Raw genomic sequence first — 26,084 nt, forward strand, 5'->3', positions numbered from 1 at the left:
CCAGTCCGTCTGTCAAGTCGCCAGTGACCTGGGATCCTTCCCAAGAGGCGAAGGCCTGCTTTGCATGTTCCTTGTGTGCAAAGGCAGATAGATCCCAGAAGAAATCTTCGGTTTCCCAAGACAGCACCCTCCTGGGCATCGTTTGCTCTCTGACTCCTACACCGATGTGCGTGCAGTGGGTGCTTAATTCTTGCCTGCCCCAGCAGGAAGAGTGTGCCTTTGTTCACAGAAACAGCCTCCACATGGTCTCCCTGCATGAGCCTTTACTGTCAGGAGCTGGCAGGGTCCCCCCCACCCCCACCCAGCAGCATCGCCCTGGAAACCCGAGCCCCCCACAGCCTCCCAAACCAAAATCACGGCCCAGAAAGCGCCAGGCATCCCAGGACCGCGTGCTAACGGCACTGACGTCCCGGGAGAACCCACTCCGGCCTCTACCGAGGCAGCTTGTGTTGAGAACATTGGTGTTGTTGGTGAACACGAAGAAATTCATCCCAGCACAGCTAGTGCAGATGGGATCTCGCGGCACTTTGTCGTACGACAGGAAGAGGGGTGCAGCCGGAGGTGAGGCCTGGTGGGGCGGGTTCGTACCCGGGGCCTGGCTCCCTCCGGTGCTGAGGGAGAGGCGGCAGGAGACGGGGCTCTGAGGTGGAAGCCGCTGGTGCTCACAGAGTCTGTTCCTGCCAGAGCCTGGAAACGAAAAGACGCTTCCGACTGGACCCGGATGGCTTCCTTTAGGGAATTATCACCAGCTTGGCACACGCCATCTCCGGGCAGCACTGGGAGGTCATTACCAGTCACCACCCAGCAGAAGACGAACCTGAACCTCAGAAGCCCAGGGACCTGCACCGCCCACCCCACCCCCCACCCCCCCCCAAGCCTAGCAGCTCCTCCTCTGGGGCCCTCCCAGGCTCCTTCCGCTGCAGACACAGAGGAGAGACCACCTTGCGTGTAAGCCCTGATGAGCACTGTGGAACGAGTCTCTCCTCCTTACCAACTACGTTCAGTTCAGTTGTGTGCAAATCCCCACATCCAAATACGCCTGAGATAAAAACAACAGCACAATAACCGCCGAGGTGACGGCCGTGGACCCAGGACCTGGGCAGGCTCCTCCAGGACTGGTGCGTGAAGCCTTCCGGAATAGGTGGGTCTGGAGCTAAAAACGCTGGAAAGGGGTCCTTTCCTCCCTTCTCCCTGTAGGGGACCCACCCCAAGTCTAGTGCTTTTCTCCAGCTCAGGTCAAGAGCCTCCTTAGACTTTTCTTCAACTTGTCAGTTTTCTCATCTGGACAACGGGTCTGATAATTACTACCTCGCGGGGCTTTGGGGAGAAGGAAGCAAGGCGGCAAATGTACAACACAGTGCACAGTGCCTGGCCCAGAAGAGGAGCTCGGAGATCTCTGTTCTGGTTTTTCTCCCTCCTGGAGACTTACCTTTGTGGGCTCTCCGTAAATGTCGCTTCATAATAATGCCATTATTATTTTAAATTTTAAGCAAATCTTGATTGCACATCTTCAAAAGCACAGGTACAGAGCCAGAGACACAATGAACAACACACGGTGGCCAGCAGGATAATGGTGTAGTGGTCTTTCAGGCCCAGAAGAAGCCAATTTCTTTCTTTTTTAAAAAAAAAATTAACATTGATTTATTTTTGAGAGACAGAGAGAAACAGAGCATGGGCAGGAGAGGGGCAGAGAAAGAGGGAGACACAGAATCCAAAGCGGGCTCCAGGCTCTGAGCTGTCAGCACAGAGCCCGACGCGGGGCTCGAACCCACAAACTGCGAGATCATGACCTGAGCCGAAGTCAGACCCTTAACCTACTGAGCCACTCAGGCACCCCGAAGCCAGTTTCTTTAATTACCTGTTGCAACTTACTGGACCAAGTTTTGTTTTCATCATTTTTATTTTGTTAGTTTTCCCTCTATACACCAGGGTATTTAAGACAAAACGCATTTCAATTTCACAAATATCTTGAGAAATAAATTCTCAGAAAAACCAGCCAGTGGATCCGTCATAGTACAACTCCGCTAACTTTACTAACAAAAGCATCGTATGCTGTCAGAATCCTGAGGCTCAACATATCCCTTTTCACTTTGGCCACCAGGAGGCTCAAATCTAAATTTACTGTCCAATTGAGTAACACCCTAGCTGACATTGAAAATGTAATTTTGCCTCCTGCCTTGTTTCTGATCTCCTTTATCTCACTCTGTACTGTTCTAAAGCGTGCTCTTTAGGGGAAGTCATCTCATATCCTTTCTAAAATGGGGCACAAAATCATTATATTGTAAAGGGCGAAGAGGGCGTCACGATAGAAATCACCTGATGCCTGAGCCAAAAGGTAGAAGAAACCTAAGTGTCCTTTGGTGGATGGATAGGTAAACAAAATGTGGTCTGTACTTACAGTGGACTATTGTAGGCAATGTTCCTTTAAAAGGAAGGAGATTCTGACACCTGCTATGACGTGGATGAACCTGGAAGACACTTTGCTCAGTGAAACTAGCTGGACGCAAAAGGACACGGACTGTATGATTCCACTCACCTGAAGGACCCGGAGAGGTCAGGTTCACGAGACAGGGGTCAGAGTGGCAGTTACCGGGAATGAGGAACTGTTTAACGGGGGCTGTTCCAGTTTGGGGAGAGGAAAAAGTTCTGCAGGTGGACGGTGGGGATGGGAAAGTGGTCAGTTTTGTAGTGCGTAGGTTTTACCACAATTTTTTTTTAAAAAGTTAACAAAAGAAAGGAATCACCTGCAAATGAACCCTGCAAAACTTCTGTCTTCTACAAATGCCCTAGGCCGGTCTCTGCCATTTTATTCTTAGTAGAGGGAAAATGTAGTGCCTTCCTCGCGGACGCCTCTGCCCTCCTACTGAAGTTAGTTGTGTTCTAGAACTCTCCAAGGGGGCCTCGGAGCACAGAGGCTGGCTCTCCACCCCCACCGCCGGGCGCGGCTAACACAATCCCGCCGTAACGTGATGAGTGAGCAAAGGCCTGTCCCCAGAGCAGACCCGCGTCTGCCGAGCGGCAGAGCAGGGCGACCGCCCCGGACGGGAACGCCGTAAATGGAGTCTTTCAGCCCCATGGCGACTGTCATCGCCGTGGCCCGCAGGTATTCACACCGTTTTCCCCGTCATTAGTCGTATTATATCATCATCCGCAATTTTGCTTGTTATTCCCCCACCCCCACCCCCAACGGGGTGCGGGGGGAGGAGGGCTGTGTCATCAGAATACAGGGCGTTGAGGAAGAAGGCAGGAAAGGAGGGAGACCAGAGGGGACGACACACATGCCCGCTGCTTCACCTGAAGCTGATGACAGGCGGGGCCCACAGAGAGGCTTTGTTTGGCGGGGACCCGGTGGCTCTGGCTGGCGACCGCAGGGGCCCTCGAGGTCAGTTGACGGAAGGTCGGCTGGTGCCCTCAGAAGCCTGGCGGGGTTTCTGTCCGACCCAGTGGCGCTCGTGGGCTGTCCCCTGAGCTGCAGGTGACGGTGCGCAGTCTGAGGCAGGGCAGGGATGCGGTTCCCATGGCAACCGGCTACCAACAGCCAGAGTACCACAGAGGGGGGGCTCAGACTTTGCAGGCAGATGGCCTGGATTTGAGTCCTGGCTCTGTCACCGGCAAGCTCTGTGCGGTTGGCACGCAGCTAACCCTCTCTGAGATCGATGTGGGGACCACGATTCTACCCGCGAACACTCCTAGCGTGGTACTTGGTGCTTAGTCCCCTTCCCCCACCCTCTTCCCCATCAGCCTACTCGAAAAATACAGTCCTGTCGGTTTAGGCAGCAAGACTCCGGACCCCCTCCCGTGTGCTCAGCTGGTCCCCGCCCTTCCCTCCAGCCGCCTCTAAGGGACAATGCTCACCGTCCCCTTCTCAGAACTGCTCCGGCTGGTGCCCGGCGGATCAGCAGCGCTGATTCTTAAGGGCTTGACCCAGATGCTCTGCAAACCTCGTCTCTGCTGGACGGCAGGCTGCCACCCAGAACACGGGCAGAAGTGATAACGATGCCAACAAAGTATTAGATACACAGAGAGCGTCATCACGGTCCAACATAGCCGAGGACAAATCTGCGACAAGGAAATTCGGTTACGCGCGTGATGCCGGGTGCGGTGTTCGGCACACAGTTAGCTTGTAGTAAATACCAGCTCCCTTTATAGCCCCTTCTTTTCGCCCAGAGTGTAAACGATCCGCTTTCCATATGTAAGAATTGGCAGCCGCGAGGCGAGGCGAGGCGAGGCGAAGGCAGCAGAGAACAATGAGCCTTTTTGGATTTACACAGTTTGTTGCTCGTGTAGGCAGAGAAAGGGAGAGGAGAGACAGGTGACTGCCACATAAACGGGAGTTGTGGGGGAGGCGACGCTGGACGGCCGCGGAGTGGCTTCGTATCCTGCACCTGCACCCTGAGGGGTCCGGGCGGGAAGCCTCATACCTCCTGAGAACCTGGGAGCTGGTGAGAAGCTGGCTATCCCACTGCGTCACCAGCTGACTCAGGACAGCCTTCTGGGTGGACAGGGAGGACCGTGAGAAAGGATCTGGTAGCTGCTCCCCCTGAACTCCCCATGCTCTTCTGGTCCAGGAGGACCCCAAGACCCAGACCCAGACCCAGACCAGCTGTGTTTCAAGCCTCGCCCACGTGACCCGTGTCGGGTGCAGGCAGGGGCCAGAACGGAGCTGTTCCCCTACAAGAATATACGTAAGACTGCTCATAAAATGCTTAATAAAATAATCAGGCTCACAGAAGTTGTTTTTTTTTTTCCCCAACCACAATAATTTCTCTTAAAAAGGTGATTTCTGAAACATTAAAAAAATTGTTTTTTAAAAAGGGGCGCCTGGGGCGCTCAGTCGGTTGAGCGTCCGACTTCGGCTCAGGTCATGATCTCACCGTTCGTGGGTTCGAGCCCCATATCAGGCTCTGTGCTGACAGCTCAGAGCCCGGAGACTGCTTCGGATTCCGTGTCTCCCTCTCTCTCTGCCCCTCCCCTGCTCCTGCTCTGTCTCTCTCTCTCTGTCTCTCAAAAATAAATAAAAACTAAAAAATATATATACTTAAGAATCTTTATGTTTGTATACACCCGTGTGATCACCACCAAAATACAGAACATTTCTAGTACCCAGAAACCTCTCATGGCCCAGCCCCCAGAGGTGGCCTCTGTCCCGACCTCTGCCACGGTTCTGCTCATTCCTGGACTTCGTATAAATGGAATGATGTGGGATGCCCTCTTCTGTGTCTGGCCTTTTTGTAGTTCGGTATCGTGCCTCAGACATTCTTTTGGATCCTGGTGTGATTCCAGTGTGTGCATGAACGACAGTTTATCACCAGTTGCCGTGTGCTTCCTCGTCTGTGTCTTTTCCCGGACACAGGCACCCATTTCTGAAGGGTATAAACGCAGGAGGGGAATCGCTGGCTCAGAATGGAGGCCGAAGGCTTGTCCAACGTGCAGCATCGCGGGAGAGGCTCCCCCACCCCACAGCCTCGCAAACCCCAGGGTGGTCAGGCACTTGCAGTCTAGCCAGGGTAGTCGGCTCTATGACGTCGAGTACGTTCTTAACCGATCCATAGCTCGTTTTGTGGTTGTCACCTGACTTTTTGGTGTGATGGGTAACGACGCCGAGTCCCTTTCATTCCACTTTCTGTCATTTGGAGAGCCTGTTTGGTGAGAGATCGCCTCCGGTTTTCCGCCCGGTTCTGAACAAGTTGCTGGCCTTTCTCTTACCGATTTGTAAAGATTCTGTGTGCCTTCCAGATGTGAGTCCTTTTCTGAATTCCTCTTCTCCCGGCCTGCAGCTCACGTTCTCACCCGCTTACTGCTTTCTTTTAGTGAACAGACCTTCTTAATTTCAATGGGGCCCAATTTATCAATCAGCTCTTTTATGATTAATAGCTTTTAGGTCCCGTTTAAGAAATCTGTGCTTATCCAGGGGCGCCTGGGTGGCTCAGTCGGCTAAGCATCCGACTCTTGATTTCGGCTCAGGTCATGATCTCGCAGTTTGTGAGTTCAAGCCCCACGTCGGGCTCTGCGCTGACGGCATGGAGCCTGCTTGGGATTCTCTGTCCCTCTCTCTCTGCCCCTCCCCTGCTCTCTCCCTCTCTCTCAAAATAAATATATAAACATACAAAAAGAAATCTGTGCTTATCTGAAAGTCATGATGATATTGTCTTCTGGAAACTTTATTGTTTTACCTTTCTTATCAGGAATATAATTCATCTTGAATTAATGTTTGCGCATGCTACGTGGTAGGGGTCAGGATCCACTTTTCTCCACATGGATATCCAACTCATTTATCGATAAGACCATCCTTTCCTCTACTGTCTTGCTTACGTACCTTTATTGTAAAGTAAGCGGGCACGTATGTGTGAGTCTGTTTCTGAACTCTGAATTTGATCCCATGGGTCTATGTCTAGTCTAACAGCAATACCCCACTGTTTAATTGCTGTCGCTTAAGTTTGGTTACTCATAGTAGATCTTGATATCTACTGGAGTAAGTCTTCCAATTTTGTTCTTTCTCTTCAACATCGTCCCAGTTATTCTAGGTTCTTTGCAATTCCATATAAAGCGGTTTGTCAATACGCCTTACAAAAACACTACTGGGATTGTGATTGAAATGACATTGAATCTATAGATCAGTCTGGGAGACTTGACATCATAATAATATTGAACTTCCCAATCCATGAATGTGGTATGCCTCGCCACTTAGGTCCTTCCTTAATCTCTCTTTAGAAATGTCTTGTAGTTTTCAGTGTGAATCTTGCACATCTTTCAAAAGATTCATTCCTATTATAAATTGTTTTTAATTTCATCATCTAGTCATTTGCTGCTAGTATGCAGAAGTAAACTAAATTTCATATGTTGACATTTTATCTAGTGATCTTTCTAAATTCATTTATTGATTCTAGTAGTTTGTAGATTCTTTGGGATTTTCTAGTACATAAGTATGCCATCTGAAAATAAAAACAGTCTTACTTTCTTTGTATCTGTTTCTTTTTCTCGCCTTATTGGACTAGCTAAGACTTCTGGTACCATGTTGAACAGAAATGGTGTAGTGGGCAAGAGGAAAGTGCTTGGTAGTTTCATTTACATTAACAGTAGAGTTTTTTAAAATGCTCTTTATCAGATTAAGGGTATGTATTTTTATTATTAATTGATGGATGTTGCTATTACAAATTACACTGATTGATTTTCAAGTGTTAAACCAACCTTGCATTTCTGGAATAAACTCTCCTTGCTCAAGAAGTATTATCCTTTTAATACCTCTGGATGTGATTTACTAATGTTTTATTTAGGATTTTCATCTACATTCATGAGAGATATAATTCTGTAAATTTCTTTTATTATAATACCCTTGTCAACTTTTAATGTCAGGGTTTGGCTGACCTTATAAAATGAATTGGAAGGTGTTCCTATTTCCTTGTTCTCTACAAGAGCTTGTGTAAGACTGGTATTATTTTTTCCTTAAAGGTTTAGAAAATGACTCGTGAAGCCATATGACTCTGGATTTCGCTTTGTCAGGAGGTTTTTAATTTCAGATTTGATCATTTTAAACAGTATAGAATTCTTTGGATTTTCCATTTCTTCTTGAATTAGTTTTGGTGAATTGTGGTTTTTAAAGAATGTGTCCATTCATCGAGGGTGTCCTTTTTGTTGGCATAAAGCGTTTCATAATATCCTGTCATCCCACTTAAAATGTCATTAGGGTCTGTAGTGATGGCCCTCTTTCATTTCTGATATTGAGGTGAAAAACATTTGGGGTTATTTTTTCTGTTTTGTTTTGTTTTTTCCTATAATTAGTCTTGATGGGATTACTGCTTTTGTTAATCTTTCAAACACCTACTTTGGCTTTGCTATTTTTGTTGTTGTTGTTATTGTGCCTCTCTTCTCTAGTTCATTGATGTCAACTCTTCTCTTGATTATAGTTGTCCTTCCATTTTTAGATTTAACTTATTGGGCTTTTCTAGTTTCATGAGACAGAAGCTTATATCACTGACTCCCAGCCTCCTTATTTTCTTGTTTGTAAATTAAAAAAAAAATTTTTTTAGTTTATTTATTTTGAGAGAGAGAGTGGGGGAGGGGCAGAGAAGCCGGAAAGAGAGAGAATCCCAAGGAAGTTCTTCACTGTTAGCGCAGAGCCCGATGCAGAGCTCGAGCCCATGAACTGTGAGACCATGACCTGAACTGAAACCAAGAGTCAGAAGCTTAACCCACCGAGGCGCCCCCAGCAGCCTTATTTTCTAGCTCATGCATTTAGCACTAAAAATTCTCACTTAGACGCTTCCTTAGGAGCTCCTCACAAGTTTCAATACGTTTATTTTATTATCATTCCATTCAAAGTATTTGCTAACTTCCATTGTGATGTTTCCTCTGGCCTATGAGTTAGTTGTTCAGAAGTACGTTGCTTAATTTCCAAACACTCGGGAATTCTCCAATTATCTTTCTGTTATTAATTTCTTGTTTAATTGCACTGTGGTCAGAGAATGCACAGAGAATGAAATGTGTGATTTCAGCCCTTTGAAATCTGTTGAGACTTGCTCTGGGGCCCAGCGTACGGTCTGGTTTAGTACGTGGTCTGTGACTCCACTTAACCTCTTTTCCAGCCCGGTGCTATGGATATCATGCGTTTTAGCATTAGGTCACTTATCATTGCTTTACGTAGTTAATATTACCCTATATTTACCCTTTTCTTCGTTCCTTCCTGCAGCTTGGTGCTTCCATCTGGGGTCCCTCTCCTTCGGCCTGAAGGACTTCCTATGAGATTTCGTGCATGTTGATTTCCTGGTGACTAATTCTCTCAGCTTTTGAAGACCTATTTGTTTTAGCCTTCATCTCTGAAAAACGTCATCTTCAAAAAGATTGGCAGGGCTTTTTTTTCTTTCTTTCATCAATTTAATATTTTTTAACGTTTTTATTTATTTTTGAGAGACAGAGACAGACAGAGCATGCGCAGGGGAGGGTCAGAGAGAGAGGGAGACGCAGAACCCGAAGCAGGCCCCAGGCTCCGAGCTGTCAGCACAGAGCCCGACGCGGGGCTCGAACCCACGGACCGTGAGATCGTGACCTGAGCCGAAGTCGGACGCTTAACCGACCGAGCCACCCAGGCGCCCCAATATCATTCCAATTTTAGTATAAGCACTGACAAAACAGGAGTATAATGTAGGTTTTAGTACATTTATACTTGTCCTTTAAAAAAAAGAAAAACATAGGGTTCCTGGGTGGCTCAGTCCCTTAAGCATCTGACTTAGGCTCAGGTCATGATCTTGTGGTTCACGAGTTCGAGCCCCGCGTCGGGCTCTGCGCTGACAGCTCAGAGCCTGGAGCCTGCTTCGGATTCTGTGTCTCCTCCTCTCTCTGCTCCTGCTCTGTCTCTGTCTCTGTCTCCCTCTCTCTCAAAAATAATGGGCTCTGTCTCTGTCTCTCTCAAAAATAAACATTAAAATTGTTTTTAAAAGAAAGAAAGAACAGAAAAACACCTTTCCTTCCAGCTTCTCTGTTAATTCCCTCCTTTAAATGAGGAGCAGATAGTCTCCCACATCCCCTGGTGGTTGGGTTTGTTTTTTTGTTTTTCTGTGAGTTTCCAGAAGGGTCCCAATAAATAATGCCTCCTTCCCTTACTCAGATCCCGAAGAAGCTAAGAAGCAAAGCGGGGAGGAGCCGTCGCAGCACCAAACCCCTTTTATTTTGGACACGGAGGTCCCCGGTTGCAGGTGGAGGTGGCTATTTGGAGCGGGGACCGTAGCTCCTCACAGCACACTGGGCACATCCCACACCTTTTCCCAACCAACTCAGAGCCCCATCCTCTGGGCCAAGTGCCGTTAGCTCCACCTGACAGCCAGGAGACCCAGCTTCTAAGAATTAAGCCAAGGTCCTACCAGCTTGTAAGTCGGGATTCAGATCCCGGCCGGTCACAACAGCGCAAGGTTTTAAAGGTGGACCGGGTTCTCAGTCCCCAAGGCAGGCTTGCTAAACGGAGGAGAATATATCATGTGTTTACGTGTGTGGACTCAGAACAGCAAGCCACCCTCTCCCTTGGTCACGGCACTCCAGGTGCAGTGGCCTCTTTTCCGTTCGTCGGATGGTCCGATGGTCACCACGTTCCCAGCGTGGCGTCCTTTGTGCTGTTCCCTCAGTTATCACGCTTGTCCCGGCCTCTTCACCCGGCTCACTCCACCTTCCCAGATCTCCCTCGAATGTCCCATTTCCAAGTGTCCATTCTGACCCCTCTCCCAACGCAAACCTGTTCCCCTTTATAACCGTCCATCCCGTCTTCTCATCTCCTTCTTTTTTTCTTTCTAGAACTTACCATACCTTGCCATCACATGATGAGTCTTCTTGTGATTTGTGTCCTCTTGTAATGTATATGTGTTGCCTCTTTTAGACCGCAAGCTCCCCAAAGGCGTGGGCACATCTGTTTTGCTCCTGGCCGTCCTCCCAGCCTCCGGCCGAGAACTTGGCACGGTGTTAGTTGTGTCTCCTCCTCCCCCTCTGTCCTCCCTCCACACCCCCCTCTCGCTTCTCCCCGGGATGGGGGTGAGGGGGTCAGCCAGCTTCTTCTCTTCTTCCCCAGCACCCCCCGGTTCTAGAGCAGACAAGCCGGGGAATGTTCTGGGAGCCGCGCAGGTGAGTAGCAGCGGCCGCCCCGCGTGACTGTACTGGCTGGATCTTAGCAGGGATCCTGGCAGCTCGGCTGGATAACACGTTGGCCTGAGTCATCTCTGGCAGAGCTTTGCCAGGCTCCAGGACGGAACATGCGCGTGAGAAAGAGGAAAGAGCCGTGGGGAGGCACGCCCACCCCTCCTTCAGGGCAGACGAGGGAGGCGGGCGAGGACGCCAGCAGGGGGGGCCTGGAGGACCCCGAGTGAGGGGCCTCCCGTGCCAAGCGCAAACCCTGTTTAGGTGAGGACCCTTGTGCCACGTGGGGTCCCATTTTGTGTGTATTTCGGAGTAAGGATTCTGTCACCTCTTTCTTTTATGTCCCACGAAACACCCACCCCAGCGGACGGCGCTTTATCCCATCCCGAGCAGCACTGAGCCCAGCACTGCAGGCACTGAGCCCAGCACTGCAGGCACCCGCACGTCCTCAGCCAGCGCGGCCCAGGCCTCTTGATTCAGAGCGGAGGGGGTGTAGATAGAAGCCAAACAAAACGAAAAAGCAAACGACGTCCGAGGGCAGTGAAAGCAATTGCTGAAGATACTGAAATGCGCAGAGCCCCCCTTCCCCCCTCCTGCCAGCTTCCGGGCGGGACGGGGTGGAGGCCGGGTTTGCGCTGTGTTTTTCCACCCCGCGCCCTCCCCTGGCACCGCGGGCTTATCTGCAAGCGCATCGGCCACACACGTTTCGTGGCAAAGGGAGTGGCCTCCGCGGCTTTGCTCCTCTGGGTGGGTCTCACCCTGGATTCCTTCTCTGGGACTGTAGGAGGCAAAACAAAGCCCCAAACCGCTAAGCAAATGGGATCCAAGAAATCGATGAAAATGCTGCAGGGGGGCATGCTGGCTTCTGGAAAACATCTCCAGAAGCCCGGGCGGTTCCTGATCCCGACGACGGGTGCACGGCTGCCGTGGTGGGGAATGCTCTGCTTCGGTCCCCCTGCCAGAGCTAACCTGAAAACGACTCAGAAACCCTGGAGAAAGATTGAAAGGTAAACTCACTCACTTCAGCAAAATGGAGTTGTGGCAGGGGCTGCGGTGGCTGCCCCCAAGTTCAGCGATCGTACTTCACGGCGGGAACAGTAGATGCACTTAGCGCACAAAACGGAGATAAAAACAGCGTGACGCGTGGGGGCGCCAGTGGCTACAGAGCAAGCCCTCCGACACAGCCTGCATCCTTTTGTTTTAATTTTTTTAATATTTATTTATTTTTGAGAGAGAGAGACAGAGAGACCGAGCACGAGCGGGGGAGGGACAGAGAGAGAGCTGGAGACACAGAATCCGAAGCAGGCTCCAGGCTCCGAGCCGTCGGCACAGAGCCCGACGCGGGGCTCGAACTCACGGACCACGAGATCATGACCTGAGCCGAAGTCGGACGCTCAACCGACTGAGCCACCCGGGCGCCCCCATACCCTGCATCCATCCTTAAAAGATGCCTTTCTTTTGTTTTTCCTTTCTTGTTTTTGGTTTTTGGTTTTGCTGACGCCGGTACAGCTGTTAGAGGCACATCCAGTCGAACGCACCACATCCCTTGAGGGGGGTCCAGCATATGTCATTTGAAAATGGCTCCAAGCGAGTAACCTACCACAGTAAACACACAGAGACCTGCAGACGCTTACCTGGCAGCTGCTGGGTCTGGACAAGTCCTCTCAGGGCTCCGAGTCTGCCTCCTGGTGGACAACGTGGGCATAGTAACGCACGCCTTGTGCTGGGGTTGTGGTGTGAACAGGACCCAGCCGGGCACCGGGTCCTACCCGTGAGCTGGCCGTGTTCACGAGCAATCAAGGCCGTGGTTGTCATTTATCATACGTTCTCTCCATTCGAACTATGGATGTGGGTCCGAATCACAGTTTTTCCTGAGACCCCTGGAGACGTGAGAAAAGGGCACGTAAGTGACTGGACCAAGGTCACAAAGCTGGTCAGAAGCTGAGCTGGGTTTAAAAGGCAGAGTTTCTCTCTCTTTTTTTTTTTTTTGTCCCTTTGTTCCTTAACACCCCCAGCCTGCCCCCCAAAAAGTGTGGATGAGTTCAGCTTTTAGAAATGCGACCTTTTAGGGGCGCCTGGGTGGCTCAGTCGGTTAAGCGTCCGACTTCGGCTCAGGTCATGATCTCGCGGTCCGTGAGTTCGAGCCCCGCGTCGGGCTCTGTGCTGACCGCTCAGAGCCTGGAGCCTGTTTCCGATTCTGTGTCTCCCTCTCTCTCTGACCCTCCCCCGTTCATGCTCTGTCTCTCTCTGTCTCAAAAATAAACGTTAAAAAAAATTAAAACAAATAAATAAAATGTATTTATTTAAAAAAAAAAGAAATGCGACCTTTTATGCTTGGTCTGCAATATGGAGAGTTATTGTTAGGTTTCCTCCCACCCCCCCCCCATACACCCCTCGCTCACTGCTCCGTCAGAAATCAGGTGGGGCCGGCCACACTCGGTGGTCAGGCAGGCCACCACTAACTAGTCTAGCCGGGTAAGAGTTAGCTAGAGTTTACGCACTTGACCTCCCAGATGACCTCCCACCCTGTCCACACTCCATAAATCTCCTAGCACAGTCCTCTGTCCTCCAAGGGGTCAGCTGGGCAAGTTAAGCCACTTGGGCCCCTTACTAACACAGGGGAAAGTGCGGAACTCGGGGCTCACAGTGGCTCCTTTAACCCCATCTTGTCCTTGCCCTTCGTCGCTGAGTATCCCAAATAAGCCGTGAGGAAGCCTAAAAACTCACATCTCTGAAGTAGATGGTAGGGGTGTGAGCAGGTTGGGGGGGGCGGTCACTCATTCATTCACTGGTCCGTTCGGCAGAGCGGGTCAAGAACCAAGGACTGTAATTAAGCCATAGTTGAGATTCACCTGAGTTCCAGTTTCTACCCTGGACTAAAGTTCCAGTCTAAAGAGAGGACTCGGAGGGACAGAGGGGAGGACAGCATCTGCCGCCCGGGGCACAGATGCCGAGAGCCGGTAGCTGGAGGGAGAGCAGACGGAGGGGCTGGGGGGGCCGGCTCTGGGCAGGAAGGGGGGCGGCAGAGCTTGGTCGAGTTCCTGGTGTGGCGTGGGGGCCCCGCTGGAGCGTGACAACAGGTGACCGTTGTCACGGGTCCTGGCGATCCCGTGTGCCCTGTGCTTCATGCACGTTGCCTCGCTGGGCGTCACAAGAGCCCAGCTGGCCCTGGTGGGAACAGGGGTCCCCGAGTCGGAGGAGGGGTGCACGACTCCGAGCTGGCCCGGAGAGGACCAGGGGGTCCGGGTGCGCAGAAAGGTCACAGAGACCCTGCAGAAAGACAAAACAAGCAGGAGACAGCTGCAGGCTGTGCCCTCTCAGGGGGGCCCAGGGCACAGCTGGAGCCGGGCCAGGGGTTCCCCGCCCCCCCCCCCCAGCAGGGAGCAGGCTGGAAAGCTCTCTCCGTTGCCCTGGCAACACGGCAGCCCAGGTTCAGGGAATTATAATGAAAAAGCCACATGCAAATGAGGTAAATTACAATTAGGAGGAAGCACAGAGGGTCTGTCCTTGAGGAAGTGCTGGGGGGGTGGTGGGGGGGTTGGTGCAGCTGACAAAGGCTGGAAGAAGGAAGGGCTCGTTGCGTGCATGCTGCATGCGGGCCTGGGCACCGGGGCCCCTGCGTCCTGCAGACCTGCTGGGACTCTCCCGAATCTGCGGGGGGTCGGATGAACAGTGCGCGTCGTGGCTACGGGGCCCGTGCAATGCCCTCGCTACACAGAGCAGAGGGAGCACGGGGCCGGCGACTCAGTACCTGGAATGGATCTCCTTTCGAATGAGAAAATACGGGCGGCAAGAGCTTTAGTGACTCGCCCAAGCTGTGCGTGGCGGAGGCAGGTTTGGGCGCGGGTCTCCCCACGATACACTCAAAGCCCGGCCACTTGCTGAGAACCCCGGGTGGTTAGGCACCTGCCCCACTACCTTCCCTGCACCGACCCCCCCACCCAAGTTCTTCCCTAAAGACCAGCTTTCCATAGTCTGACACCTGGGAGCCGCTCCCACCTGAAACCCACCGCTCAGGCCTGCCCCGGCCGTGGGGTCCCCGCCGGCCTGGTGCCTCAGCGCGGAGCGGGAGACGCGGCCGAGGAGTCTGGCTAGGAGGACGGCCGCTGCCGTGGGGACCGAAGCAAACAGACGGAGAAGCAGAAGCCCTGCGTCACAGAGAATTAAGGAAATAGGCAAGAGCTAAAACAAGACCCCCGGAGATCGCCAAGGAAGACGCTTCGCGAGGTGGGTGAAGATACCGCGTTTGTAAAACAAGAACAGAATTTGCTGAAAAGGAGGGTTCCCAGAGTGAGAGAGAGAGATCCTGAGCGAGAAATAAAGGAATCCATCGTAGTGCTCTATGGGGAGGCAGAAGAGGAAGAGGAAGACAAAAGTGTGGGGAGAACAGAGCTCAGGCACCGGGAGACCCCGGAGCCTCCTGGAGGTCGCCTGTAGGGGCCCGTGCGCCCCGGACCCGGATCTGGTGTCCTCCATCCAGCAGACCAGACCAGACCAGACAGAGTCCTGCCTCAGCTGCTCACTGTCCTGGCCCCCACCCCCCCCCCACCACCGCAGATGAGAGAAGTACCCAACCTGCCCTTTGCCCCAGGGGTCAAGGGGCAAGTTGTTTAATTTTCCTCTGGCTGACCCCATCTTGAAAGTGATTCTTTATCCCCCGGAGCGCTGGAAACAGAAAGGCATTGTGTTCAGGTTTGCGGCCTGCAGGGGGTGGGGGGGCCTTCCCTGGGGGCAGGGGTGTGTGGGCGGGGGCGCTAGTGTTTGTCTTCCTAACCCCCCGGTGGTAGCCCCGGATGGTGACCTAACTTCCAACCACCCAGGCCAGAATGTGCTGCCATTGTTTTGTCTCAAGAAGCCCCCGACCTTCGCGTGGAGTTCAGGGTCGACCCTGGAAAATATTAGTCATGGAAATGAGGACCCAGTGAGGGCCTGGGCTCATAGATGCCTCGGACCCGAGAAGGAGCCAGCTGATTGCTGCTTCCCGGGAGCAGCGACTCTGACCCCCGGAGATGCTGACAGTGGGACCACCCTGGCCCGACACGTGGACACCGGGTCACAGGCACCGAGATGGGGAGCGCCGGGCAGTAAGCCAAAACCCTACGACACAGATAGCTGCGGGGGAAACTGAGGCAAAGAGCGGTCAGCAGCGGCAGCACCAGCATTTGCTGGGCCAGACTCTTTGTCCTTCACCCTTATGCTGTACAGCCTCTCAATACTTTGAAAAACGTATGTTCTCGGATGGGGGTTAATCAAGAGACTATATTCTATAAACCACCTGCTCTGATTACATTGGATCGTTCTTTTTTGAAATGTCCAGTCGAAGGTCCCATGACTGGGTCTTTCAAAAAGAGAGAGAGAAAGGGTTCCCAGGGAAAACCAGAGGCGGATGACTGGCTCTCAGCCTGGGGGGCAGGAGCTGGGCAGAGATCTACAAGCCAGACCCCCGTGCGGCCGGAGGAAAGTCCTGTAGCTGGGCCCCGAGAAGGCACTGGTTGATGGCAGTGCAGACAAGCCCCAGACGGCCTCATCCCTCCGCAGAGGACCGGGGACCCCTCGTGTGGCCATCCCGATATGTACAGAAATGTTCAAGGCCTCCTCTTTGCGTGAACTTAACCCGACCAGACGGACGGCGGTGAGACAAGGAATATTCCATTTGCCGAGTGATCTTAAGCAGCTGGTTTTGACCCTTCTTTCTAAACCCTTCAGAATACAATCAAGTTAACTGAGCTATTTCCTTTCTTTTCAGAGATAGCACAGAGACGTGACTCCAGGAATTTCTACAGCCTTCCAAGGCCCCGCTTCTTTGCTTAGTGGCCGAACGTCCGGGGCGGGGGAGAGGGAGGTAATGTTTGGCCAGGGTGGATGGCGGCAGCCCAGCTCCTCCTGCCTCTAGCCACCTCCCATTCCCGGCTCACTCACCAGGCACCTTCGCTACAGGTAGGCTGACCTGTGGTGGAAACGGTTTATGAAAAGCGTTGGTCGAGTTTTTCCCGGAAAACTTGAGTGGGTAGGAGGCAGGACGGGACGGTCTCAGGTCCCCCTACCAACCTTCAAGCAAGCTGGGTCCGCTCCCTCAAAACCAGGGTCAGGTTGTCGACAAGTGAGGGCCGAGTTTGGTTTAAAAAAAACAAAAAACAAAAAAAACCGGGATATTTTTAGTGGTTTCTCACGGTTTGGGCCCTGGGCCAGCTCGATTCCACTCAGGAATGTCCTTGCATTCTCTGCCTAAAACTTCAGACCCCCAGCCAGTGTCAGACAAGCAGGACTTCTGGGATCGGTGAAACGGACCATTTCAGTGAGCACTTCTTTCTCCTCCCACCCCCACGCCCCGTGGAATCCAACCACACAGACCCACGAGCAGTGAAAGCTGGGGCTGCTAACCCTAGGTTAATATTCCACGTACTCCGATACGTATTTGAGAAGCGAAATCCTCACTGGCTTTTACAGTTACCAGGAGGGGAGCCCACGGGGGTGATGGAGCCACGCGGTTAACACTGGTGAGCTGTTTGCTTTTGGTGCGTTTTGCTAACACGGGAAGGTCAGTGATCGTTTTGGAAGCTGGAACCTGCCATAAAACAACGTCTTCTCCCCTGACTCGTATACACCTGCCAAAGCCTTGCTCAACCTCTGTGTCCAGGTGATGCCTTTCCAAACCCCTTCAAGCCAAGGGGGCCCCCACTCCTCTGTGCTCCCCTATTACTGCACCCCATTTAGTTGCCATCCCAATATCTAGCCAATTAGACCAGGGGCTTTCCAGCGCCCAGGACGGTGTCTTGTCCCCTAGGGATGCCTTCCTTTGGGTGCAGGCAGATGGCTTCTTACCACTAAGCCTCACCTGACTGCGACCGGCGCATCTCGGACCCAAGATAGGGCCACGACTGCAGAAGAGTAGAAGCCCTATGACACCAGAAGGCATTCCGTGATGTGCGAAACGGTTCCGACGGCCCGGGTTTCCACTTGTTAGAAAACATCGACCGTCCCTTTCGGTCTTTCCCCAGCAAACGGATCCCCCCTTGCCCTCTCCTCCATTGCTTTTGTAACCTGTCCCCCAAAAGGCAAACGACAAAATCCTCAGCGGCAGTGGGTAGATCGAAGAAAAAGTTAACAGAGCGAGTGCTGAGTCCAAATCTATACCCATTCTATTCTTGGCCACCTACGTTCGTCTGTCTGACCAGATTCCTCTGTGAGCATCCACGCCAAGGAAGTTTGACTTGCTGCCATTTGGGCTGTTGTGGATAAGTGGGCTTTTACTCGGCACGTCCAGAAACGTCCATCCTCACGGACCTACCCTTTGCGACGACGTCTGCGCCACGGCCGCGTACGAGGCGCTGTGAGCGCGGACGCTGTTTGAGTCAACTGAGAAATCAAATCAACATTTTTGTCCGTCGGTAAGAAGCCGATGGAGTATGTAATATACATGTGTGTGCCTGTGTGTGCGCATACGACATCTGTAAATGAATGACACGCATTGGCGGGAGCGGTGTTATTTGGTTAAGACCGAAGGCACTGTTTGAGAGAGACGTGGTGGTGGGATTACCTGTCGATACAGTAGGTGTATCAAACGTCACATTTCAGTGGTAATGGGAAGGAAAGGAAAGAGGAGACATACCTCCTTTAGAATATGTCCATTCATCATTTTCTCCTTTGCAAACACCGAAAAAAAAGCCCAAGAAGCTGTGTGCCTTTCCTTGAGAGGTGCCCTTCAGTTCCCAGAGAGATGAAGTTCAGTCTGATGTCAAGGTTACTAAGGCAACGATGTATGCTTATGAATAGCAAAGCAAATAGACACATAAAACGTGAGTAAATCATTAATTCATTGTACTATTATTGATGGGATCTGGAGAGGCTTACATATTCCTTCTTCATTCCAAGTTCTAGAAAGTTTGCTTTCATCACAAAGCAAACACTCGGATGGCCACTTTATGGATAATTATTCCCTCTCTGCCTCACTCTAGAGGCCAAGGAAGACTGGCTCTCAGATTTTAATGGATCAAAGAAAATGGTAAACCGGGCAAGAGACGTGTGCTTCGTGGTTTGGAGGCTGGGTTCTTTTTTTTTCTTTTTTTTTTTCTTTTTCTAATTGGCGGCTGTGGTTTCTGTCGAGAATGGAAAATGCATTAAGGGTGCTTGGACTTAAACACAAAGCACCTTTCGGTTTGACAAACAGATTTGAGTAGAGGCGAAGTCCCTCTGTTTGACCCACGAGGATGTCCACATTTCATGGCACACGGACAGGGCTGGGAGGAGGTGTGGGTCACCAGCTGGAGGGTGCTGCCCGGGGGCAGAGAGGTTAAAGGTCTCTGTGCGGTGATGCAAACCGGGCAAGGCCAGGACACCGGGAGGCTGGGGTTGCACCGAGGGAGTGTCCCACCTTCCTATTCTTCCAGGTGGCTGGAGTGAGTCAGCGCTTTCTCCTCGGTCGCCCACCCAGCCTGGGGGTCACCGCCAAGGTTAGGAAGAGGTGAACCGTCCCAGCTGGGCTTCGCCTCTGGCCCTCCTCATAGATCCAGACCACCTGCATAGAAGCCCCGTCAGGGGAGGCGGGGGGCTCCTGGGTGGCTCAGTGGCTAAGCGTCTGACTTGAGCTCGGGTCATGATCTTGTAGTTCATGAGTTCAAGCCCTGCACCGGGCTCTGTGCTGACAGCTCAGAGCCTGGAGCCTGCTTCGGATTCTGTGTCTCCCTGTTTCTCTCTCCCCAACTCACGCTCTCTCTCTCTCTCTCTCAAAAATAAATAAATGTTAAAAATGTTAGACACCCTTTCTTCACGACTGCCTCCTCCTTCTCTCAGGATGGCTGGTGCCTCAAAGGAAATGTATCCACGATCATTGCCATCCAGGGAGTGTGAGGCTGGAGTCGGGCCCTGGGCCATGCAGCCAAGCCTGGGTAGCCAGAGTGCTGACCAACAGCAAGGGACCCCTGCAGCACACCTTCTGCATACTGTGCGACCCAGGCAAGTTGCTTAACCTCTCTGTGCCTTGGCTTCCTCCTCCATAAGCCGGGATCAGTCATGGAACCTGCCTGGAAGGGCTGCTGAGAGCATTGTCTGGATGGATCTCCACACACCGCTGATGTCTCGGCGGCCAGAGAAACAGAGGCCAACAGGATCGCGGCTCGGTTGGTAGCATATCCACTTTCTGGCCCCTGGTCTAGGTACTGGGTGCTTTCAGACCCTTCCGCGGAACTTTAACCGAGGAGATGTCGCTGGCCTCACGCAGGCCACCCACCCCTTCTCTCGAGGCCACAGAGGAGAATCCCTTGTCTCCCGTCACCCCATGCATTTGGAGAGAAGTCTCCAGAGGCCGAGTCTCCAAGGCCGAGCTTGCACTGCAAGGTGAGGCCCGCTTGGCAAAGCGCCGGCCAGGAGAGGCGCTTCAAAAATGTCTCTAGATTGGATACACACAGTCCTCGCAGGGAGGTGCTGTGTGAAGGGAGACAGGAAAGCCATAGCCAAGTTCATGTGTGAGCTAGAGGTGCCTGGCATTCCACCAGAATGCCAGGTGGAAGCAAAGAGGCTCGGGTGGTTCGTGCATGTTCAAGGGGAGGGATCGGGGAAAGCTTCCTGGAGGAGGTGGCTTTTGAGGTGGGTCTGGAATGAAGAGAAGCTCGCAGAAGCCCAGGGAGCTGAGGGAGGAAAGCCATGGAGGTGTGAGAGCGCGGGGCGGTGGCTGTCCTTGGACAGCAGGGCACAGTGGGGTCAGCAGGGGGGAGCGAGGGAGTCTCTCTTGTCCTTTCCTCCCCCTGTGCATCAATCCTCCTGGTCCTTGGAGATCTGGGTAGGCAAGCGAGGAGGAAGCTTCACGGTCAGGTCCTAAGGTCTCTGAGGGCAAAACTGTCCTCACCCTCCTTAACCCAGGGGCCGGGGCAGGGCCTGAGAAATGCTGTGAGCTTTCTCTCCTCGGGGCGGGTGGGGACAGCAGTGCCCTGGCCTCTGGGGTGGTCAGTAAGGCACACTCTCAGCCCTTCTGGTCCCTGGTCAGCCCAGGGAGGGGTCTGTCCCGAGCTGCCGGCCAGCATCATTGGGGCAGGTCCTGGCCTCCGGCGAGGGGGTCAAGGGGGCTTGGGGAAGAGTCCCTGCGTCCCCGAGGAAGGGGGCTGTGGAGGTGCTGCTCGGAAGGAGTGCGTGAATGCCCCTCCTGGGCATGTCCGCGCCTGCTCTGAGACCCGCTCATATCGAAGGCATAGGGCTCGCAGCCCCGGGAGAGAGTTCCAGAACGGGGAACTGCCGGTGGTCCAGGGGGGTCAGCTGGCGGCTTTGTGCGTGTGGCGATTTGTGGCAGCCGCTTTCAGCTTTGGGGGCTCCCAGGCATTCACGTTACCAAGACCTTAGGACTAAGACCAGAGTAGTGTCTATGCTCTGCCCGGGCTCAAATTGGGAGGGGAGGGGAGGATGAAGAGAGCGGGGCAGGACCACCCCTCGCCGCGGGCATGGTTAGAGCACTTTCACTCCTGAGAAGGGGCGGAGAGGGGCTCCCATTCCCTGCTTTGTAGATACAGCACTTGGGTTTCAGAGAGGTTAACCAAAAGACCCGAAGCAGCACGGCCAGGGAGATGCTCAGTGGGCCCAGAGCCAAGCTCCTCCGATGCCCTGGGCCCGTCTCGCTCCTGCTGGCTTAGCTCGAAGACAGGCCTGCTGTGCCCCCTGCAGAGCATGCTGTGTGACTCCAGATGGGACAGACCTGAGGGACGGTGGTCCTGGAACCCCCGGCTCCGACCCGGGCTTGAGCCTCTGCCCCACCCGCACGGTGCCTGGGGTTTACACAGGCTCCTCCCCTCTCTGTTGGGGAGGAGCACCCAGCGGTCAGAGGTGGGCGCAGAGCCCGGGGGGGGGGGGGGGACCCGAGTCTCTGCAGGGACCCATCAGGGGCCGGAAGGGAGCTCAGCCCGAGGGACCATTTCAGATCCGACATTGCCACTGTCCTGTTCGTGAAAGCAACGGATTCCAACCTGCGTCCCGGGTGTTCGCAGAGGTCACCGCGGAGCCCTCGGTGTGACGATGGCCGGTTTGCGCGTGCTACTGGACCAAGCCGCCAAGGCCTGCTCCGTGGTTCCTGATTTGGTGAGCAGCCGAATCACCGAGCCACGGGGATCCTGAGTCAGAAGACCTGGGGTGGGGTCCGAGAACGTGTGATTTTAGCCCCCCTGCGGGTGCCGGGCCCTGCAGCAGGGGCTCCGTGAGGCTCTGGAGGGCTGGCCGGAGCTGCTGGCCCCTCAGGGACAGAGCCGACGGAGCTGGGCTCCCCCTGGGTTTGGGTGGGGAGACCACACGTGTGGGGCACCGAGGGAACAAAGGATTTGGAGCTGTGGCCCTAGAGACCACATCCTCTTTGCCCCCCAGAGTAGTGTTGTTATTGAGAATCAAGTCCCCTTGCACGGCTCCCTGGGGGCCCCGGGGGGACCTGTCCCCAGCACACTCTCCGAACCACCAAATGATAGGGTCCAGCATCAACTCCTCTGCCCGCCATCTCAGAAGGGCCTGTTCTCGTCTAGACCCAAATGTGGACAGAAATGTGTGTCTTCACCCTCTCCTTTCAATGAAATGCTTTTTGCCTGGGCAATTGTTTTTGGATTCGGTGTTTCCATTGTTCTGTTCACGAAAGTAACAGATTCCCATCCGTGTCCTCATTTTGCAAGGCAGAAATTCCCCTGGATGCGAACCTGGTGTTTTCGGAGGCCCGTCCGCCCGCCGCTGTGGGCCCTGGGGGGATGAGGGATTGAGGGGCCGGGTGGTAAACTGAGGAAACACTGCCGAGCTTTCTGCGGAGGTTCCCACACTGCACCCTATGTGACTAGCACTCTGCATTTTGCCCGCAGATCCCAAACAGATTCTTTCCGCGAGGAATCAGCCCTCACACAACATGAACGGGCTCGTTTTATATCAGAAGGCTAAATTTTAACTGACAAATTGGACAGGTTCCCTAAGGCGAGGGTTGCTAAGCTTTGTCAGGCTCACAAAAAATGTGATTTATAATATATTCCTATTCGCTAGACAGTCCTGCTCCCAGGAACGACGGCCTAGTGCAGAAACAGGTCTACTTAATATCTTGACCCCGTATAAAAACACGCTCTGTCAGGGTGTCCACGAGCATACAAACAGATGTGCGTAAATCAGGATTCGACAGAGCCAAGCGAGTTTAATTGCATTAAGTTTTAATGATAATTTAAGCAGTCAAACCCTTAAAATTCAGGGCAGGGCGAGAGGAAGCCATGATTTACTTTAGAATTTTGTATTCTAAAGGAAAGAACTAAGGGTCTGGTGAAAGAAATCTTATTTCCTCTGCTTCCGGTTTACGGAAAGGAAAACGGTGTTTGTCATTCCCTAATTACTCTGATGTTTATGAACACAGAATATGTCAGATATCAGAAGTCAGTCCACACCTTCAGCCGAGCTCCCTCAGAGATCCTTTGTTAAACACACACACACACACACACAAGAACAGAGTAAACCATCTGACTCCTTAAAAGTCCCCGTTAAACTTGCCAGCTCATTTTGCCCAAGAAAACCGGGACTGCTCTGAGCAAAGTGGGCAGGGATGGGTTTGTTCTCTGAATCCAACTGCTTAGCAGAAGTCAAGCGGCTGATTTTTCCCCAATGTCTGCATATCATGAAACTTCCTAAAAATCTTCCAGGGGGTAACCTGAGCTTATGAAAAATGATCCTGAATGTCAATAGGACAAAGCTTCCCTTCCAAGATGTAATTAGGGGAGCTGGGGGGCACGCCTTTCATATTTTACTTGACAAGCATCTTTTTTTCCCCTTTGTTCTGTCTGCTCCGGAGAGCTTCAGCAGGGCTTTGCCATTTCTTTGTTAAGGGGAATGGTTTAAAAAAAACCCATAGTTATAGAGTAATTATTTAAAACTGAATCGATCTGATGGGAATGCTCATTTCGCCCAGTATTTTTGTATGTGTGAAAATAAGACTAGTTATTCTAGGTAGTATATGGCTTGTATTTAATTGTACGCATGGTTGAGTTTGTAAGTTCTTTGTTCAAAAACACGAAGGACATACCGACCACGTGAGCAAAGGAAGGCTCAGAAGACTGATGTTGTCTTTGGGCTCCACTGAGAGATGCCGAGGCTGGTCAGAGCTGGCCTAGGGTTCTATCCTACATCATGGTAGAAATATCGACGACGAGTGAAAAATGTCCGCCGAAGGGACATTACGTTACCGTGTCCCAGGCAGGGTTCTGTAACCTCAGCACTAATGCACTTGGGGCTGGATGGTTCTTTGTGTATGCGGTGGGGGTGGGGCTGGCCTGAGCACCGCAAGAGGTTAGCCGCGTCTTGGCCTCTGCCCACTAGGTGTCAGTAGCGGCCTCCCTCTTCCAGGTGTGACAACCAAATGGTCTCCAGACAAACGTCCCCTGCGGGGCAAAATCCTTCTCCGTTGAGAACCACTGGTCTAAAGAATGAAGGAAATTGGGCACATTTAGCTCAGAATGACAATATTTACAGGGAAGGTGAAAGCTCTTTGCAGGTATGGAATTTAAAAAAAATGAAAGTCATTCTGAGTTGCTTCAGCAGGCGGAACAAAGACAAATGAGGTAAAATTGTAGACAGGCCGATTTTAACGAAGGAACGAAGGAGAACCTTCTAGAAGAACTGCTCAGCTCCCACCCCCAAGGTGCTGATGTTTACACTGGGCTAGAATCCTGACTCAAGATCCAGGACTCTTTCCTGTGATAGATCTTTCTTGGAGCACTGAGCACCAGCAAAGCACTGTGCCAACACCCTGGCATCCGTGATCGGATTGACTTTTCTGTTGGGGACAAAAATAAAAAGCTTAAAGGTGGACCTCATGCCCTGGGGGGGGGGGGTTCTGTCCTTCCTCCCCAGTCACCCCAGTTCCACAGAAAGGGTGGGCAGGACAGCTAGGGCAAGGGCTACGTGTGGTGGGGTTTCTGGCCTGGAGTCTCCCCGCTGGCGTCTGAGCCAGTACTGGAATCCAGAACCCTCCAAGTGCTCTTTCCAGATGTTCTCCAAGCACAGAGTGAGGCGAGCTCCAGGAGGTAAGCACCTGGCCCGGATTCTCCTTTGCTTTTAACATCCTGAGCCCTTAGGAGCCACCTGCCTGAGCTCGCCATCTCGGCAGGGAGCACTTCCCCAAGTGCCCACTAGGTGTCACTCTGTGGTCTCGAATGACCGCTTGCCGAGGCCCCAGAGGTGGCTTTTTTCAGACTTAAACGCTTTCCTCTTCTCTGCCTCTGGCACAAACATTCCAAAATCCCCCGTGACAGGTAGTTTTGCTTTTCTGCTAAATGGCCTCCCCTCTTTTCTCCCTGCCCCTGCCTCCAGGATGAACTCCCCCAGCCTTTTGTGGCGCGGCTCCCCCGGTTCAAGTGCCCAAGAGGGGCCATCCTGGCCTGCAGAACCTCCTGGAGAGAGTGTGGCCCAGCCTGCGTCCCCGAGCTGTGCTGCTTGTCCCCTGATGACTTCTTTCTCGCGGTTGCCTAGGAACACCTGCCTCTTCCCATCTGTCTCACCTTCTAGATTGCAGACCCCCCAAAATCTCCCAACTTTCTGTGCCCCACGCCACAGAAGAAAACACACAGTAGGATGGACAGCGTTTGGGGTTGATGTCACTGAAGGAAAGGGAAAAAAAGGAAAGGAACATTGTAAGCGCAGATAACGGAGACAGGAAACAGGTTCAAAGCCGGTAACAATTCCAACGGTAAAAGCGAGGAGCACAGGGAGGGGCGTGTCCACACAGACACTCCTTGGTCTGGCGAGGAGCCAGCTTGGAAAGCTTCGGCGGGGGCAGGGGTGTCCACCTGCATTGTAAGGGGGGCCTTGGCGGGGTGCTGGGGGACTGGCCAGCGTCCGGGGTGCAAGGGAAGGCGTGTGCTAGGACTTGGAGGCAGAGATGAGATGCCTGTATAGAGCGAACAGAGCCTTTTGGCGACAGAGAGGAAGCAGGGGCCTCCTGTAAGTTCTGAGAGCCGCTGCGGGCCCTTCCCGCCCAGGGCCTCGCGTCCGGTCCCGCGTCTCACGCAAAGGTCTGCTCTCCCAGAGGCCTAGGTGAAAAGTGACCAAACCATCAACCTTTAGCAATGTTTTCTGGGCGGTTTCTGCCTGTGGTGGTGAGGTCTGTTACGTAGCATAGAAATAACGGCACAAAGTTGGGAACCACTGAGGAAGGGTCACTGCGGACAGGGGTCTGGCCTTCAGGCATTTGGCCCAGGACAGAGCAGACGACAGGCACCTTCCTGCATTTGGAAGAATGTGTGGACAAGTTTTAGGTAGTGGGGCGAACCGGGACAGGTCTGATTATAATGAGAGTAGCTAGGGGCCCCCCGGGTGGCTCAGTCGGTTGAGCGTCCGACTTCGGCTCAGGTCATGATCTCCTGGTCGTGAGATTGAGCCCCGCGTTGGGCTCTGCGCTGGCCGCGTTGAGCCGGCTTAGGATTCTCTCTCCCTCTCTCTCTGCCCCTCCCCTTCTCTCTCTCAAAATAAAAAAATAAATTAAAAAA

The 26,084-nt window shown here is 52.8% G+C and overlaps 2 long non-coding RNA genes across 2 annotated transcripts; one reads left to right on the forward strand and one right to left on the reverse strand.

Annotated features, from left to right (window-relative positions):
* Positions 1 to 366: 366 nt before the first annotated feature.
* LOC122240163 lies at positions 367 to 18,458 on the reverse strand. The gene is made up of 6 exons (XR_006219523.1): positions 18,224 to 18,458; positions 12,249 to 12,494; positions 3,856 to 4,059; positions 3,295 to 3,469; positions 1,430 to 1,613; positions 367 to 687 (listed from the first exon to the last, which is right to left on the reverse strand). It is a non-coding gene; the product is annotated as an uncharacterized LOC122240163 (long non-coding RNA).
* A 58-nt stretch (positions 18,459 to 18,516) lies between these two features.
* LOC122240164 lies at positions 18,517 to 19,557 on the forward strand. The gene is made up of 3 exons (XR_006219524.1): positions 18,517 to 18,616; positions 19,002 to 19,064; positions 19,405 to 19,557. It is a non-coding gene; the product is annotated as an uncharacterized LOC122240164 (long non-coding RNA).
* Positions 19,558 to 26,084: the final 6,527 nt, after the last annotated feature.

This window comes from Panthera tigris, chromosome B4 (genome assembly GCF_018350195.1).
Source record: "Panthera tigris isolate Pti1 chromosome B4, P.tigris_Pti1_mat1.1, whole genome shotgun sequence".
Taxonomy (NCBI): Eukaryota; Metazoa; Chordata; class Mammalia; order Carnivora; family Felidae; genus Panthera; species Panthera tigris.